The sequence below is a fragment of the Heterodontus francisci genome, chromosome 26 (genome assembly GCF_036365525.1).
Source record: "Heterodontus francisci isolate sHetFra1 chromosome 26, sHetFra1.hap1, whole genome shotgun sequence".
Taxonomy (NCBI): domain Eukaryota; kingdom Metazoa; phylum Chordata; class Chondrichthyes; order Heterodontiformes; family Heterodontidae; genus Heterodontus; species Heterodontus francisci.
The window spans coordinates 31303836-31322361 of record NC_090396.1 but is presented as its reverse complement, the minus strand read 5'-3'; the positions used below and the strand labels follow the sequence as shown (position 1 = coordinate 31322361).

At 42.5% G+C, this 18526-nt stretch overlaps 1 protein-coding gene across 6 annotated transcripts in view; it reads left to right on the top strand.

The window, feature by feature from the left end:
• The window catches only part of LOC137384245 (protein shisa-6-like), a 798965-nt gene that overhangs the window by 219395 nt on the left and 561044 nt on the right, over positions 1–18526 (top strand). The gene's annotated exons all lie outside the window — the stretch shown is intronic.

The following is an 18526-nucleotide window of genomic DNA, read 5'->3' as shown; positions in this document are numbered from 1 at the left end:
CTGATTGTCCCAGTCTGACTACAGCCAGATCGGGGAGAGTTGTCCAACCTCATAACCAAATAAATCTGTAAAGTCAGAGACTTTGGGGGAGAGAGGGTAGTAGATGAGTCAAGTATATAAATATCTTTGATAAAATGTTAGATGAAGACTTGGAGGGGAGATGTAGTATAAGGATATAAAGTGTTAATACTGAAGACAGTGAGAGCAACCCCTCCCACTGTAAGAGTGATGATGTCAAAGTCACATGAGACTAGGCTGGAGAGAAGGAGAGATAGCAGCATGAAGGATGCTGGCTTAGGAGGCTTGATAGGAATGTTTATAGTATTATGTAAATAATACATTTCTTTGTTGACCTTGTCCTGAGTCTGAGACTTGCTCCAGAATATCCATGTTACACTACTAAATACAACACACAATTCCTTTCATATTTTGACATGCCATTGGAAGTATGACAGATACACACAAGTTAATAAATATAGACAGTACAGAAAAAGTACTGTTTGTGTTGCCTCAGTATGTGTCTCAGGTGCAGCTTTTAGTCTAAATGACCAGGCAACAAAAGATCAATCACAGTGGTATTTAAGTCACAGCCCCATTTCATAAACCTTAAGAATCTGGTTGAAGGTGTAACTTCTGGACTGGATTTTATTGCTCGGCAAATATGGATTCAAGTTGTAAAATTATCATTGTCAATTTTCCCAGATGAATGCCATGCCATTCGTATGATGGTCCTATCTCCAGTGTTTTAATAGGAACATTTAAAAGGTATAGACTTGTTGGGCCTAATGGCTTTCCCATCACCCTAACATTTCTTACATTCAAGAGCTCCTGCATCATGTAGCTCATCAATAACATGATGACCATCAAGATGCCTATTTTACAAGAAAAAGCTTTAATGCACACACTACCAGTGAATTTAATGTAAAAATTCACTCTCAGCTCTCTGATGACCAACATGAGTAGCTTAGTGTTTATGAACTCCTTCAATTGGTGTAGTGTTATGTAATTCACTCAGAGGTGCTTGACACATTCTGTGCATTCAGGTGGAGAGGGACCTATTCAGACTTAAACAGTAAAGCCCAGCTGAGCATCACAGCAACATTTCTTTGGGTAGAGTCACCTGCTTGAAAAAAAATAGAAGAATTTTGTAACAATTTATTAGATCTGCTTGTCAAAGTACTGCCAGAGCTCGTAAGATGTACTTTAATCACTACATTGCCTGTTATGTAATGTCATTATTCTTTAATTGGGTTTAAAAGGAATCTTATATAAGTTAAAGTTCCCCTGAACACAAATATGGAGGAATGGTCCTTCATTTTGCTTTTTTAACAAAATAGACCATATGATTTAGTGGGTAAATGCACTGCCTCATTTAGCATGCAGTCCTTGATCTGTGCTGAGTTTACTGACTGCAATACGACACTACACTCGATTACAGCTTCCTGTGGACGATAGGGTTACTAACTCTGTTTGGACACAATCTTAGAGATTTCATCACGTGACCTCCTGTCTCTAACTGTCCCACCCAGTCAAACAATCTTTGTTCATGCTATCCATAACTTTATAACTAATAAACATAAGTGTTCAGAGGAAAACAACACACTTGATGCATTTCAGGGGAAGTGAGAAGTGCATGAGGGAACAAAGAACAAAGAACAAAGAAAATTACAGCACAGGAACAGGCCCTTCGGCCCTCCAAGCCTGCGCCGATCCAGATCCTCTATCTAAACAAGGAATAGAAGAATATGTTGATAGGGTGAGATGAAATAAGGTGAGGGGAGGCTTGTGTGAAGCATTAACACCAGCCTGTTGGGCTGAAAGAATCAACAGCACAGAAACCCAAATCAATGTAATGCACAATTTTTTTTTAATGCCCCCTTCCATGTTGCTTGCAGCAGTGTCTAGGAGATTGATCAACTCCAGGAGACTTCAGGACAATCCTGGAGAGTTGGCAACCATAGTGGACTAGGGAGGGAATAAAAAGCTGCTGGTATTATTGCACTGATTAAAAAATAGTAATAGAACTTGTGGATGGTATAGAAGTTTGACAAGAAGCAATGAGAATGGTTGGTAAGCCCGAGTGATTTGTTGGCTAAAACATCTCTAAATATGTGGGCCATATATCTGCCTTCAAGTAAAGATTTAATCTCGACCATAATAATGTCTAGCCTAAAGGAACATTGAGTAACAGCTACCCATCCATAAGAGAAAACGTATTCATGTAGTGTCTTTCACAACCTCAGGATGTCCTAAAGCACTTGAAAGGTAATTAAGTACTTTTGAAGTGTAATCACTGTTGTCATGTGGTAGCCAATTTTCACACAGTAAGGTCGCACAAACAGCAATGAAAATAATGATTAGATCATCTTTTTTTTTTAAATGTTGGCTCAGGCAGAAATGTGAGCTAGTATACCAGGGAGAACTCCCCTGCTCCTCTTCAAATAGTGCCACCTGCGGAGATAACATCTCATCTTTGACAGAGCAGCACTCTCTCAGTACTTCAGTGGAGGCATTAGCCTAGATTTTGTACTCAAAGCTCTGGAATAGAACTTAAACCCACAACCTTTTGACTGAGCAGATGAGAGTGCTACCCGTGAGCTAAGGCTGAATCAGCATCAAGTACGGCCAGATTGGGAAAGAAACTTTACATTCCCAACCTGACACGCTGAGAGTGAACTAGGTGGATCAGAGAGCACCTCATGAGGATTATCTAAATATCACAAAGTTTCTTCACTGAGGGAAATGCAGACATCGAGACAGGTGGAATGAACCTGATACTGCATTCCTTTCGGCATTCTGTGAGTCAGGACTAAAGAAAAAGTCAATTGGAATCAAGAGATAGCAATCAGACCCAATTACAAAACTCCCTAAAGATTCTGTCATCAGATCTGTTACTGATTCTTTCGACAGTTGTCAGAGGAGGACAGTTTCCTTTGCAAATTTGACTGACAAGGTAAGGCCCTTGAGAGATGACATCCTTCAAGCTATGGATGTATTGCCTGTCTGACCTGAAAAGGGGATTTCACTTACAGTTAACCAGCAGAAGGGCTAGAAGTACAGAACAAACCCAAATAATTGGGCTCTTTGTTAACCACACAACCAAACCTGTGATTGCGCTGTTCCCTCGATTCTTTGGACTGAAGTCATAACTCGGTGATTTATTACCAATTACTTGGTGATTAATAACAGAAAATGAATAAAGGTGGCAATAACTGTTAACTACTGTGTAATCAGCCTTGGTTAAAGTGACAAAACCTGACTGATGATATTAACCAGTCAGCTGAGACCATTTCATGTGGCCATTTACAAGAGGAAACTGCAAAGTTAAAAAACCGTATTTTCAGGAAAATGTATTTATTACATCAAAGAAAAATAACTCAGAATTGACGAACATTTTCAAATATGATAATACTGGCCTGGAGCAGTGAGATGTTGTGGGGGCTGTGGATATTGTAACTTCAGGGATGAATTAACAGTTTCAGCTGTGCAATTATGGGATGGCTCAGAGCAGAAGCAAGGCCATTCCCGGGAGCAATAGGAAACAATTATACTCAAATTCTGTTGTGCACAAACACTTCCAATTGAATAATATACACTCTGATTCAGCTTGTCTGTTGCCATGGTTCAGTCCCATTTGCATTGCAGAGTGGAATCCATTGTTCCAGCAGTATTTAAAATATAACTGCACATGGACAAGCTTATAGACATGGTGGCAATCATGACTTTCATTTCTGGGTGTGCCTTCCCTCTGTTCCCTGGGGAAAGTTTACGCGAGCCATGTCACTATAAGACTAAGCAAAGTGGTCAGCCCACTAAAGGTAGAAAAGAATAGAGGGTAAAAGTGGCCATTTTAGAATTCTCATGTTCAAGTCCCTCCATGACCTTGCTGCTTCCTATCTCTGTAACCTCCTACAACCTGACAACACACTGAGAATTCTGCATTTCTCCAACTCGAGCCTCTTGCGCATCCCTCACTTCCTTCGCCCCACCATTGGCAGCCTTGCCTTCAGCCACCTAGGCCTTAAATTTTAAAATTCCCTCCCCTAAACCTCGCCATCTCTCCCTCTTCTCCTTTAAGATGCTCCTTAAAACCTACCTCTTTAATGAAGCTTTTATATCTCCTCCTTTGGTTCTTTTTCAGTGTTTGTCTGATTTCAGTCCTGTAAATCACCTTATGATGTTTGCAATGTTAAAGGCACTGCTTAATGCAAGTTGTTGTTGATGCACCATCCTTCCAGCCCGAAGGGCTACATTTGAATCCAACTCACATTGATGAGATAAATGCCATCTCCCTTCACTGGAGTAAGGATCCTAATTGAAATTGTTTCAGGAGTTTGAACCTAGTTCCTAGATAAATTGCAAAATTTATCAGTGCAAAACTGCTCATAGTTACACTTAATGAAAGAGGCGAGAAGGAAATCATTAAGGTGGTGCACTAGAAGATACATTCTGGGCTTGGCGTTAAAGCACATCTGTGAGGCAATGTAGAAGAAGCGTTGTTTGCATTTATCCAGTGCTATAACTAACATGAGCATTTGATGTTGTGTGATTAAAAATATTGCTGCAACTTAGTGCATCAGGGTCTCCCTCCCTCAGAGCAAGGGCCTCCCTCCTCAATGATTTCCCTGACTGAGTGCCCAGGTCTCCCTCACTCTGGTCTCGCTCAGTGCCAGAGTCTCTCTCCATCAGTGCCAGGGTCTCAGTGTTTGGGCCTTTCCCTCAGTGTGAATTACAATGCAAACTCCACTGCTTCCATCCCACAGTGAGGAATACATATTACAATGCATAAAGGTATCACAGCCACCTTTTCTAAATTCTGAGGTTTGCAGTAAAATTACAAGTCAAGATGTACTGGGTCAGATTGAGGAACCAGCACTGGATGGGCAGAGGGTTTGTTTTAGTTTACTAGTGTTGCAAGCTTGGTTGTTGAGGGAAGAACAAAATTGCTAGAAAAGAAGCAGCAGAGGCTGCTGAAGCTAGGGGGGAGTTTGATGGAGGCCATGGAGGTGGCTAAATTATTTGCAGTATTGAACCATCCATAAGGCAATCATCTTCATCATATGATTTGTGTTTCTCATGGACAAATCCTTGCTGACTTGCAGTGGTCCTTTGATTCCCATTGGCCAAATGAGAGTGTCCACCTTATGTATCTGGTTGTCAGGATATGGAATTTGTTACAAGCAACACGGTGCTTTTATTTAGAGATACAGCACTGAAACAGGCCCACCAAGTCTGTGCCGACCAACAACCACCCATTTATACTAATCCTACAAAAACCCCATATTCTCTATCACGTCCCCACCATTCTCCTACCACCTACCTACACTCGGGGCAATTTACAATGGCCAATTTACCTATCAACCTGCAACTCTTTGGCTGTGGGAGGAAACAGGAGCACCCAGCAGAAACCCACACAGACACGGGGAGAACTTGCAAACTCTGCACAGGCAGTACCCAGAACTGAACCCAGGTCGCTGGAGCTGTGGTGCTAACCACTGCACCACTGTGCCGCCTGTGCTTTGATTATGATAAAAGTATGATTGAGTAAGTATGAATGGAGGGGAGGCAGCAAAGGTTCCATTTTATTGGAAATGAAGTCGACTGTTACAATAACGATAAACTCTATCTGCACAACTGTGCTATTTACCTTTCAGCACATTTTATATCTCAGTTGTTTGATTAGAAAGCTTTGACAATATTCAATCTTTATTGAACTAAACTTAAGGGTAATATTCTTACAATAACTCTCCCCTAAAACATTTGGAAAAATGCATTTTGAATTGAATAAAGGACTATTTTATAATCAAAACATATTATTGATAATAAATGTTACTGAAAATTAGTGGGCAAGCAAGAGAATGAATATTTTGCAATCAGGACATTGAATTATATTGCCCAATCATTTGTGTACACACATTGGATGCAATAAGTAGACAGTATCTGGAGTCCTCCCATTGGTACTGGGTTCACCTTTTTATCATGAGCTCGTCACCTTTTTTTTAAGGATGACGTCCAGCTTTATTAAAAGAAAATATCCCTATTGTAAAATTAATAAAGGTGATGAGATCTTGCACAATTTTGATAGAGCAACTTAAATATTAAAGTATGACAGGAAAGTACTCAATCCTTTATGAGGATTCTGATAGGTGAATGATTAAATATAGGTCAATTTTGATGAGTCACTGCTACAATACCTTGAACTGAAACAAGGGGAGTTGGTGGCATGGTGGTTATCTCACTGAGCTAATAATCTAGAGGCCTAGGCTAATGCCCTGGGGACATGAGTTCAAATCCCACAATTGCAACTAGTGGGATTTAAATTCAATTAATTAATAAAAATACAGAATTGAAAGATAGTTTCATAACACAATTACTGAAACTATCATTGATTGTCATTCCAAAGAAATACCCATCTGCTCTACTAATGTTCTTTAGAGAAGGAAATCTGCTGTCCTTGCCAGGTCTGGCCTTCATGTGACTCCAGACCCACAGCAAAGTGGTCAACTTTTAACTGCCCTCTGAAATGGAAACGGCCTAACAAGCCACACAGTTGTCAGGAGCAATTAAGGATAGGCAACAAATGTTGGCCCTAACAGTGACACCCACATCCCATGAAAGAATAAAAAAAATTGCTTTGTGACATTATTATTCCACTGAGCTATATAATTTACCCCTAAATTAAACTGTGGACCAGTTTCTGCAAAAACAGATAATGATTCCAAATCCACAGCCAGACTGAGTTGACAGAAACAAAGTTGATGACAAAATTACTGTGCAATTATACAGTCTGTTATGATTCAAATGCTAATTTCAAAAGGTGATATCTTTTGGCATACTTGACCGAGCTTAAGTTAGTTCATCCAATTCACTGTATAACTGAGTGGGAGCTCTGCAAGAATTCTTTGAATATTTGTAGAGTTCTTCGAAGATGTGGTAGGTACCTGTGATTTCCCAAGTCAATACATATTTCAGTCGGGGCTGACGAGGGGAAGCCAGGTGCTTTCCCATAAGGCAAGGGGGAACGTTGGATTGAGAGACACGCAGGGTGTGAATTACCTAACAGTTGGTCACTGAGGAGGACAGGAAAAGACCTGGGAGTAGGAATTGTGCTTCCCTCTCAGTTAGGCATGCTGCATGGCACAAGGGGTACATAATAAGAACATGAAGAAAATGATAAACACCTTGAACGATGTTTGCAGATGTTTTTCTATCCTCCATCTGTCCTGCAGTCTGTCAGTTTGCAGGCCTCCACAGGGCCACTTTGAACTGGCTGCCAAGAGATCTGGGAATAACTGACTTTTTGACAATTTTTCCCTTCCCATTTCTGATGAAGTTTCTGCACTGGGGCACAGCTTAATTCAGAAGGTCAGTAATGTGGGGGATGATGTGTTTCTCCTCTATGTTGTCTAGTGCTGGTGTGTGTGCACCATCTTACAAAACCCCAAACATTTTCAGAAATGAGAGTAACAAATTGGTGTAAACATCCTGAATAAAATTTGTAAAAAGGGGGCTTAACAAAAAATATCTTATCAGACAATATTTTGTTTTCTATATTACACTTTACCTCTCAATTTTTCAGTGTCCTAAATCAATGGTTACCACCCTTTCAAAGGGCTATAGCAACCCATGACTTACTCTAAATCATAGCTTCCAGTCTTGGTTGTTCCCTGAAGAGACAAAACTCAAATCACACCTATTCCATTCTTCCAATGTATCAGCAATGTAACATAATCATGTGAAAGCCTCATTGCTGCACACCTTCATGTTGAGATGCCCTGTGATACTAACGCACAACAGTTGGAGTAGGCTTTTCCAGGAATTAGACGTAAAAACACCTCCAAAGCCTGGTAACATCTCTAATAAAACCAGAGGAAGAAGCACCATCAGGAAAAACAATTGAAGAGTGGGGAGATGTGTGTCAGGGAAAGCTCCAAGCAGATTGGAGGAATGTAATCGATTTGTATTCCTGAGAATCTCACCCTTTGCTCGGGGAGGGAAGTCAATGAAGAAAAATGGATTGAAATTAATTTTTTAGAACACTATCACTTCAGTTGCTCCTTCACATGTCCTGAATGGTGGACTAATTTGTAACTGGGATTAAAAAAGTAGATTATGGGAAATATTTGGTTAAATTGCATAGTTCCACTCAAGATAAAGTGCTGCAAGCCTCATCTTACTCCGAAAAAGATTGTGGGAAACAAAATTCAAAGTGGAATTACTTTGGAGCACCAACAAATTCTGATTTGTTATTACTTATTAGTTGGCTGGCTGCAAATATCCAGACCTTCGAAGAGAATTGATTGGAAATTATCTGTTACCATTGAACTACTTATCTCTATTCTGGAGAGACTCATGTCCCCAAGTAATAAGAAGGATTTTAGTAGATAATTGAAATCAGAGAATGTATAGTCTATATAATATTAACGATGTTGGTTGTTGTATATGATCTTGTTAGATTATACATAATACTGGAAATCAGTAAGACATGAGATATAATGATAATCACACATTGCAACATTGGACAGAAGAAATTTATACCAGCTAGGAATCTAAATTCTAACTGATAAGCCCTAATTCCAATGTTGTTAAATGTCTTGACATTATTATAATGCATTAGATATCAACCTTGGCTCAGTGGCAGTGCTCTTGCTTCTGAATGCAAGAGATAGTAGGTTCAAGTCCCACTCCAAACACTTGACCATGTAACCTCAGTTAACACTCTAGTGCAGTACTGAATGAGTGCCACACTGTCTAAGATACAATCTTTTTGATGAGATGTTAAATCAAGTTCCCACCTGCTCTCTCAGGTGGACTTAGTAGACCTCATAGCACTATAAAAAGAAGAGCAAGGGAGTTCTTGGAACATAGGAACACATGAAATAGGAGCAGGAGTAGGCTATTTGGCCCCTCGAGCCTGCTCAACTAGATCATGCCTGATCTTCTACCTCAACGCCATTTTCCAGCACTATCCACATATCCCTTGATATCTTTAATATCTAAAAGTCTATCGATCTCTGTCTTGAACCTATTCAATGACTGGGCCTCCACAGCCCTCAGGGGTAGAGAATTCCACAGATTCACTATCTTCTGAGTGAAGAAATTCCTCCTCATCTCTGACCTAAATGGCCTACCTCTTATTTTGAGACTGTGTCCCCTTGTTCTAGACAACCCCCCCCCACCCCCCACCCCGACCCCGACCCCAGGGCATCAGCCCTGTCAAGCCCTGTAAGAATTTTGTATGCTTCAATGAGATCACCTCTCATTCTTCTAAACTCGAGAGAATACAGACCTGGTCTCCTCAATCTGTCCTCATAGGATGATCCCACCAACCCAGGAATTAGTCTGGTGAACCTTTGTTGCACTCTCTCTATACAAGTATATCGTTCCTTAGATAAGGATTCAACAAGTGTCCTGGCCAACATTATCCCTCAATCAACACCAATAAAACTATTTAATTGGACATTTAACTCTTCACTGCTTGTGGAACCTTTCTGTGCATGCATTGGTTGCTGTGCTTCCCCACATTACAACAGTGACCGGACTTCAAGAATACTTCATTGGCTGTGAAGCACTGTCATGAAAGGCACTATATAATGCATGTTCCTTCTTTCTGTCAGGATTCAGATGCCATTTAAAAAATGTTCTTGATTTGCTTTAATACTAAAATCAATCAAATCTCTTGATGAAATTACTGCCTGGTAATTGTTCCCAGGTATTCATCATTCTATGTGCTCGATATATTAGTAAATCTTACTTTAATCTATAGCTAGAGATAACTTTGAAATATTGTAATGCCTGGCCAAGTCATCCAATATATCTCAAGTTCTACGTCACTCATTGGATAAAACGAATTGTGTCTCATAACGATCATTATATTTATCTTCAAGTGCCATTGGAAATCTTTCGCATCAACAAACAGCCTGACAAATCACATCATACCAGTTTTAAAAAATGAAAAAGGAAACCGTATCTCTAAATGAATTTAAGGCACTAATCCTATTGAAGATTAGTTCTCGTGGCTTAAGGTCTCATCTTAGTCTTTTGATTGGATTACTATCTGGTAATTTACTTTAAGGGACCCGTTAAGTTTCAGCACAATGGCAGCTGGCAAACCAGCACAATGAATTGATAAATGAGAAACTGGACTCATTAGCACCTCGTTTTTGGGCACTGAGTGCCCTTAGAGCTCTAAAATGGCATCTGTGGTGCATGCATGCACCTCTGGGGCAAATTTTGCAGGATGTCATATTGGTGCGAGCATTAGTATGCATGCAGTGAACAAGTGCTGGAATAATGCAGAATAGGCAGATCAAGCGTGCAACACTGATTTAATGCCAACAGTGCCGTTTTCGAGTTCCAGACTCCAGCTAATGTCCTTGCTTAACCTCGCACAGCTGAACATGTATTCAGCAGCGGGAAGGACCACCTTTTTAAAGGGATCATCAACTATTTACAGGTTAGTTGTTGTTTCATTTCCTCTGACTGTTGCTATGATATTACAATTGTTTGGTGTTTTCAATACGCTTTTTAAGTTGCAAAGGTCTGAAGGGAGTGGTGTATTGGGTGATGAAGGAGTTTTTACTGATTTCAAGGCTTCTGCACAAACCAGTTGCTCCTAGACATAGGTGCAGTAATGGGCATTCTCCTTGCAATACAGCATGACTTGAAGAATGAACAGAGAGCACGCAGAGCAGGATAAGCTGCTGGAAGATGGAGGAGGAAGAGGAGGAGAAGAGCTCTCAACAGGAAACCATATCTGCCCAGGGTGTTCAGGGGGCAACTCTCCTACCTGAACCTCAGTGAGGAGCAATGTTTGAGACGTCTGCACCTCAGTAAGGACATCTTTACTGAAATCTGACACAGAGCAAGGCAAGGAATGCACTGCCAGTGACTGTGAAGGTGAAGGTGACTGTGGCTGTGAACTTTTATGCATCAGGATCCTTCCAGGCTGGAGCTGGATATATTTACAACATCTCCCAGTACACTGTTGTGTAAGGGAGCTCACTGAGGCTCTCTATTCATAAAGAGAAATAAATACATTTCATTCTCTCTTGCTGGAGAGCAGCAGGCAAAGTGAGCATATGGCTTCACTAGGATTGTAGGCTCCCGTATCATTGCACATTGCCTTGCGGGCACCAGATATCAACTTTGCTCTATACTGGAACCAAAAGGGATTCCACTCCCTCAATATACAGCTGGGGTGCACCCTTACTCAGCGAATCAAGGTCAATGGTCATTATCCTGGCAGCAGTCATGATGCTTTAATTATGCAGCAGTCTGCTCTACCAGTTGCATTTGAGTAGCCACGGCAAACCAAAGGATGACTATTGGACGACACAGTCTATTCCTTGACAACATGGCTGATGTGCATAACCCAGACACACACACACACACACAAATAGAAATATAACATTACAACGAGATATTGATAGATTAATTGAATGGGCAAAACTGTTGCAAATGGATTTCAGTGTAGGCAAATGTGAGGTCATCCACTTTGGACCTAAAAAGGATAGAAGAGAGTACCTTCTAAATGGTGAAAAAATAGAAATAACGGACGTCCAAAGAGACTTGGAGGTCCAGGCACATAAGTCATCAAAATGTCATGAACAGTTACAGAAAATAATTAAAATGGCTGATGGAATGCTGGCCTTTATATCAACAGGACGAGAAGACAAAGGGGTGGAAGTCATGCTTTATATTACGACCTGGTGTGAAAGGGGTCTAAGGGTTCTCTCTCAGCCTTCACCTGGTCTTACTGTAACAGGATTTAGTTTTTAGCTCCCTCCTTACTGGATCCTTGTTCACTAACTTCCAATGATAAGGCAAATAAACTAGCCAAACAGGTTTTCTTAGGTTTAAAGGAAAAAGTTGAACTTTATTAAACTTAAACTGTAATTCGGTTAATGCCTATGGATACGCGACGTGCCTACGCTAGCATGCATATGCGATACACACATGCAGATAGAGACAGAAAAGAGCAGAAGAAATAAAGTGGGAGAGTTTGAGGCAATATCTGAAGATGGTTTTGGTTACTGTTCTTCGAGCTTGCTGTAAAGTCCTTGATTATAGGCAGGTCTTGCTTTACGTTGGGTCTCAGTATTCTTCTTAAACCTTGTTCGATGTAGGAGATTTTTCTCTCTTGAAGTTCATGTGTCCTCAGTGGGCCCAGAGGCTTGTGAGAAAGAGATGGGAGCAGACAGGAGAGGGCTTCTCACTCCAGGAGCAAACAGTCTTTCTGAGTTCAAAAACTCTGTTGGCTAGTTCAAAAAACACTGGACCAGCCAGTTAGTCATGTGACCAGCTGGTTTAACCAGTCCTGGATTGTATCACCTTAGCAGTCTCTGGAATGCTCTTCCTTACATCTTCAATGTCTGGTGATCAAAATCCATTGTTGGTTGAATGTGTTACGGAATGGTCATTTTGACTCCACAAGCACTGTCTGTTAGTAAGCAAATGTTTTTCAGCTTCTTCCCAGCAACAGTTTAAAATCAATGTTCATATGACAAAATTAATATGCCTCATTCTTGGCAGGTGGGGGCCTGCATGATGCCTCCACACCCAGCAGAATGAAATGCAATTTAAGAAAAGCGCATTTCATTAAAAGGGTCGAGAAAGAAAATATAAGATACAGGGAAAAGCATGCTTCTCTCTCTCTCAGTCATTCACATTCATTCATAAATCCTAAGACTTATTACAGCCTGTCTTTTAATTGGTAGCAGTGTTGCCTTTTTTGGCATCCTAATAAATGTGTGGCTCTTTAGGGAAGTTTTCTTCAGTTTGCCCATTTCCATGACTGGCTGGGGTGGTTTTGAGATGGTTAGGTTTAATTAGCCCTGAGTTGGAATTTTTTCTTTCAGGAGAGTCAGTAGCGGGCGGGTCTATCCTGAACTCTTTTTCAGTCCTTTGCTGAGTCATGCAAAGGCTTTTGACTTCAGGGTGGTTGTCTTTTTTTTCAGACTGCGGGGGAGGATTCTTTTCTAATCTCCCCTTTGTCCCAGAGGAAACTCTGCCTGCAGGTATTTGTGCAGACTCTACTGCACTCCCCTGTGGCACTTTGACTAGGTGAGGCATCATCCCGATGGCTTCTCTGCCCTCTAGGCGTATTTCTTTGTCTCTGCAGGTTCCTGAAAATGCTGTTAGTAACTCTGGTGGGGTGCTTCAAGTGTCTGCATTTACATAGGAGGATGTGGGGTCTAACTTATCAAATTTTTCCAGAGTTGGCTGACCGAACAGTAGAGGTTATCATCTGGGATTCCTCCTGGATTTCCATTAACCTGCCCTCTTGGTTGCTTTTACCCCTTCCCTTTCTAACCTTTTGCCAGCCTTGTGCCTGCCTGTCCCCTTTTGTTCTCAGCGGGGGTCCCTTACAGTTCAGCAGCCCTCTGCTAGAGGGTCCTCCTATCACCGGTACAGGACTTAGGGGTGCAGGATTCACTGTAGGTTTGGGTTTCCCCTCAACCTGGCACATGTGGCAACTCCTGCAGTATTCCACCACATCTTTGTGGAATTTTGGCCAGACAAACTGCTGTCTTATGCGGGCTTTGGTCTTTTGTATACCGGCATAAACAGCCACTGCAATCTCATGGGCCATTCTTACGATTTCTCTCCGGTACTTCTGCGACACCACTAACTGGTGAACCACTGTCCACTCCTTGCTCTCAGGTCCGTGAGGAGAACTCCATTTCCTCAACAGTACCTCATTATTTAAATAGTAGCACTCAGGGATCCCCCTGCTTCAATTTCAGACTGAGCAGCCTGTGCTAACTCTCTCAATACTGGGTCAGCTCACTGAGCCTCAGCTAGGGAAGATTTATTTAATTCACACCCATGTTGTCTAACTTCCCAAAGAATGTCTCAGACAGACAGAACTCATGGTCATCTGCCTGCAGTGCCAATGCAGTCTCCTCTGGGGGAGCTGGTTTGATCATGGCCTGATTCATTACACATTCAGGGAAACTGTAGGGGACTGTCTCCTGCCACTGCCCTGTCTCTCTGACCTCCTGTGGTCTTTCTTTCACTACAGAGGGCAGATACTACCTTCATCCCTGCCAGATCATTGCCTAGGAGCAGGTCAACCCTGTCCGCAGGCAAACTAGGGACAATCCCTACGGTCACCGGTCCAGAAACTAGGTTGCACTCCAGGTGCATCCAGTGTACAGGTACAGGCATACGCTGCCCTCCAATACCAATCACCACCATTTTGGTGTTCACTGCACTCTCTGGGGTAAAGGTCAGGCCTTTTCCTAGTAAAAGGCATCTAGTGTTTGAATGACAAATACTGTCTTCCTAAAAGAGAAGAGCAGGTTTGTGCACTACAGAGCACATTCCACCAGGGTGGCACCTCAGCAATCCTATTAATCTGTTAGTTGCTGCAAGCCCCTTAGCACACTATAATCCAGAACCATGATAGGAGCAGTCTGAGCTTGAATAGCAGCACTCTGATACTGGGTGGCCGCTGCTTGTGCTGCAGTGAAAGCTGTGCCATCAGCCAAAGGACACTGCATCATGGCTTGGTCCACAAGTGTGATATGCAGTTTGCCACCACTTCCATGCTGGAAATGATGGGCTCCAACTTCTACACAAATCCCTTTTCTCCATGCTCCTTGACATTGAATGCAGACTTTTTGGGAAACCTCTAAATGCACCAAACTTTTGTGGTGCATATCCAACAGCCTTATTCTGTAGGCTACCCCATTGAAGTCCCCATCTTAATCTTCTGTAGCAGAATTCATGTGTGACCTTGCCCTCCAGTGACCTAGCATCTGTGCTATCCTTGCCTTCTGTCCTGGCTGCAGGCCACTCATGACCGCTGTCTCACCATGTGCATATCCCACCTCTTTGCTCTCCTCTACACACAGGGTCAGTATCTGAGTTGGTAGCTTTGAGTGTAAATCAAGTGACAGTGCATCTTCATCATCACTGTCTTCTTGATGTTTCTCCACTGTCTGGCCAGGCTGCACTTCTTGGGTATCTGAAAGGAGAAAGGCACAAGGGTAAGATTATAGAGTGGGGAGCAGGGGAAATTAAGAGTGCTTACAACATCTGCACCATGTAAATCAGAAGAGATTATGGGATGAGGAGGAAGTGGGATGTGAGAGGAGGATTAGGTATGAGGATACCATCATTTTCAATGGTTTCAGCCCGGCTGCTGGCCACAACCTCAGCAACAACCAGCATTGTCTCCTCCATGGGGGTTAGGACATGCAGACACACTGAACCCCTTGTGGATAGCCCTTGCTGTTTCTAATTGTGCCACATCTTGTCCTGCAAGCGAGAGGGAAGAATGTCAATGAGTGTAGTGCAATCTGTTTGGGTGATGTGGCTAGCATGGTTGAATAGCTGGCAGTGTGTGCAAGCTGTGAGATGTGGATATGAAGCTTGTTGCAGTATTAAGTGTATGAGGGTGAAATGAAGCTATGAATGTTAGGTATGAGGTTTGATTGTTAGAGATTGTTGGTAGATGAGTCATGGTGGTGTGATTTGAGCAGTGGCTGAGGATACTAGTGCAGTTAGTAGGATATGGCTTTTGAAGATGCATTCACTGACCTTGACCACTCTTGTGAGGTCATTGAACTTCTTACACACTGCATCCAGGTGCTTGGGTTCTGACTGTTAATATTGACCTCCACGGCTATCTGCTCCCACTGCCTTTTGAGTGTATCCCTGATAGGCTTCCCTGACTCCCAGTGGATAAAGGACATCTACTTTACACCTCTTCCACTGAGGCTTCCAGTACAGCATTGGAAAACCTTGGAGCCTACTCTCTCCCACATTGTGCCATTCTTCAGCTTTTCTCAGGTCATATTCACTTCCTGCACGGCTGCCGGCACCTGCTCCAGCAACAATGCACCTCCCCTTTAACAGGTGTCGGCCAGCTTTAAGCATTGCAGGCTATATTTACTAGTGCTAGCAACTTATGATTTTGGGACCCCGCTGATAAATCCAGCCAGACAACAGCATGGTTAGCACTGCCTGCACTCAAATCAATCAAGTGAACAGGCAGCATAAAGTTGGATTGCTGCCTGCACTGCAATTAACAGGCGTGGATTAGTCGCACTGTGTGATACAACTACCTATTATCAGGCGCTATCCAGTTTAGCCCTCAATGTCTGGAAGGTTTCTACCTATTGTGTAATTCTTTCCCACAGAGTGATTAGAAGTGGAACTTGTTACTATATGGACAAAGCAGCCTCCTTAATTGGCACCCCATTCACCAGCTTAAACATTCACTCCCTCCACCACTGGTGCACAGTGGCACTGTAGCAACTTGCCAAGCCTCCTTCAACAGCACCTTCCAAACCCACGACCCCTATCATCTAGAAGGATAAGGGCAAAAGACAACAACGACAACAACTTACATTTATATAGCACCTTTAATGTAATAAAATGTTCCAAGGCGCTTCACAGGAGCATTATAAAACAAAGTTTGACCCCGAGCCACAAAAAGAGAGATTAGTTTGGATGACCAAAAGCTTGGTCAAAGAGGGAGGTTTTAAGAAGTGTCTTAAAGGAGGAAAGCGAGGTGAAGAGGCAGAGAGGTGCAGGGAAGGTATTCCAGAGGTTGGAGCCTAGACAACTGAAGGCATAGCTATCAATGGTGGAGTGATTAAAATCATGGATGCTGAAGAGGCTAGAATTAGAAGAGCACAAATATCTTGGAGGGTTTTGGGGCTGGAGGAGATTACAGAGATAGGGAGGGGTGAGGCCATGAGGGGTTTTGAAAACAAGGATGAGAAATTTAAAATCAACAGCTTGTTTGCCCTGCAGCTATTGTAGGTCAGCGAGCACAGAAGTGAGAGGGGAACAGAATTCAGTGTGTGTGAAGACACAGGCAGCAGAGTTTTGGATGACGTCAAGTTTTCGGAGAGTAGGATGTGGGAGATCAGTCAGGAGTGCGTTGGAATAGTCAAGTCTAGAGGTCACAAAGGCATGAATGAGAGTTTCAGCAGCAGATGAGCTGAGACAGGTAAAGTCAGGCGATGTTAAGGAGGTGGAAATAAGCAGTCTTAGCATGGTTGGAAGCTCATCTCAGGGTCAAATGTGACACCAAGGTTGTGAACAGACTGACTTAATCTCAGACTATTGCCATGGAGAGGAACGGAGTCGGTCATTAGGGAACAGTGTTTGGAGTAGGGACTGAAAACAATAGTTTCAGTCTTCCCAATATTTAATTGGAGGAAATTTCTGCTCATCCAGTACTGGATGTTGGATCAGCAGTCTGATAATTTAGCCACAGTGGAGGAGTCAAGAGAAATGCTAGTGAGTAGAGCTGAGAGTTTTCACATGCTGATGACAAACACTGTGCTTTCGGATGATGATCTTGAGGGGTAGCATGTAGACAAGAAATAGGAGGTGGCCAAGGGTAGATCCTTGGGGGACACCAGAGGTACTGGTGCAGGAGCAGGAAGAGAAGCCATTGCAGGTTATTCTCTGGCTACAATTAGATAGATCAGAATAGAACCAGGTGAGAGCAGTCCCACCCAGCTAGACAACAATGGAGAGGGGTTGGAGGAGGATGGTGTGTTGGCTGTGTCAAAAGATGCAAACAAGTCGAGAAGGACAAGGAGGGAAAGTTTACCTTTGTCACAGTCACATAGGATGTCATTTATAACTTTGATAAGAGCTGTTTCGGTACTGTGGCAGGAGTGGAAACCTGATTGAAGGGATTCAAACATGGAAAGGTGGGAATGGTTTAGGAGGCGACAACATGTCCAAAGATTTTGGAGAGGAAAGGGAAGTTGGAGATGGCACGGTAATGTGCAAGGAAAATGGGATCAAGGGTTTGTTTTTTGAGAGGGGTGATGATGGCAGATTTAAAGGAGAGAGGGACAACACTTAAGAGAGAGAACCATTTACAATATTGACTAACATGCAGACCAGGAGGGGAAGTTAGATGATAAGCAGTTTAGCCACAAATAGGATTGAGGGAATAGGAGTGCGAGTTCGGGGGTAGGGCAGGGGGGAGCATTGTAGGAATACCATGACCTACAAGTTCCCCTCCAAGCCACAAACCAGCTGACTTGAAAACATATTGCTGTTCCTTCACTGTCACTGCGTCAAAATACTGGAGCTCCCTCACTAACAGCAGTGTGGGTGTACCTACACCACATAGACAGCAGCAGTTCAAAAAGGTGGCTCATTATTACCTTCTCAAAGGCAATTAGGGATGGGCAACAAATGCTGGCCTTGCCAGCAATGCCCACATCCCATGAATGAATAAAAAAAAAGTTAAGGAAATAGCATAGGTGCATTTAAGTGTAAATTCTAAAATACTTGTGGCGTCCTCCAAGGATCTATCCATGGCTCCATCCAATTTTTCACCAAATGCTGCCACTCAACAACATCATTCAAAATCACAGTGTCAGTTTCCACATATATGATACCCAGCTCTACCTCACCACCACCTTTCTCAACCACTTTACTGGCTCCAAGTTGCCTAACTGCTTGTCCAACATCCAGTACGAGATGAGCAGCAATTTCCTCCAACTATATATTCTTAATACCTACCTCTTTGACTAGTTTT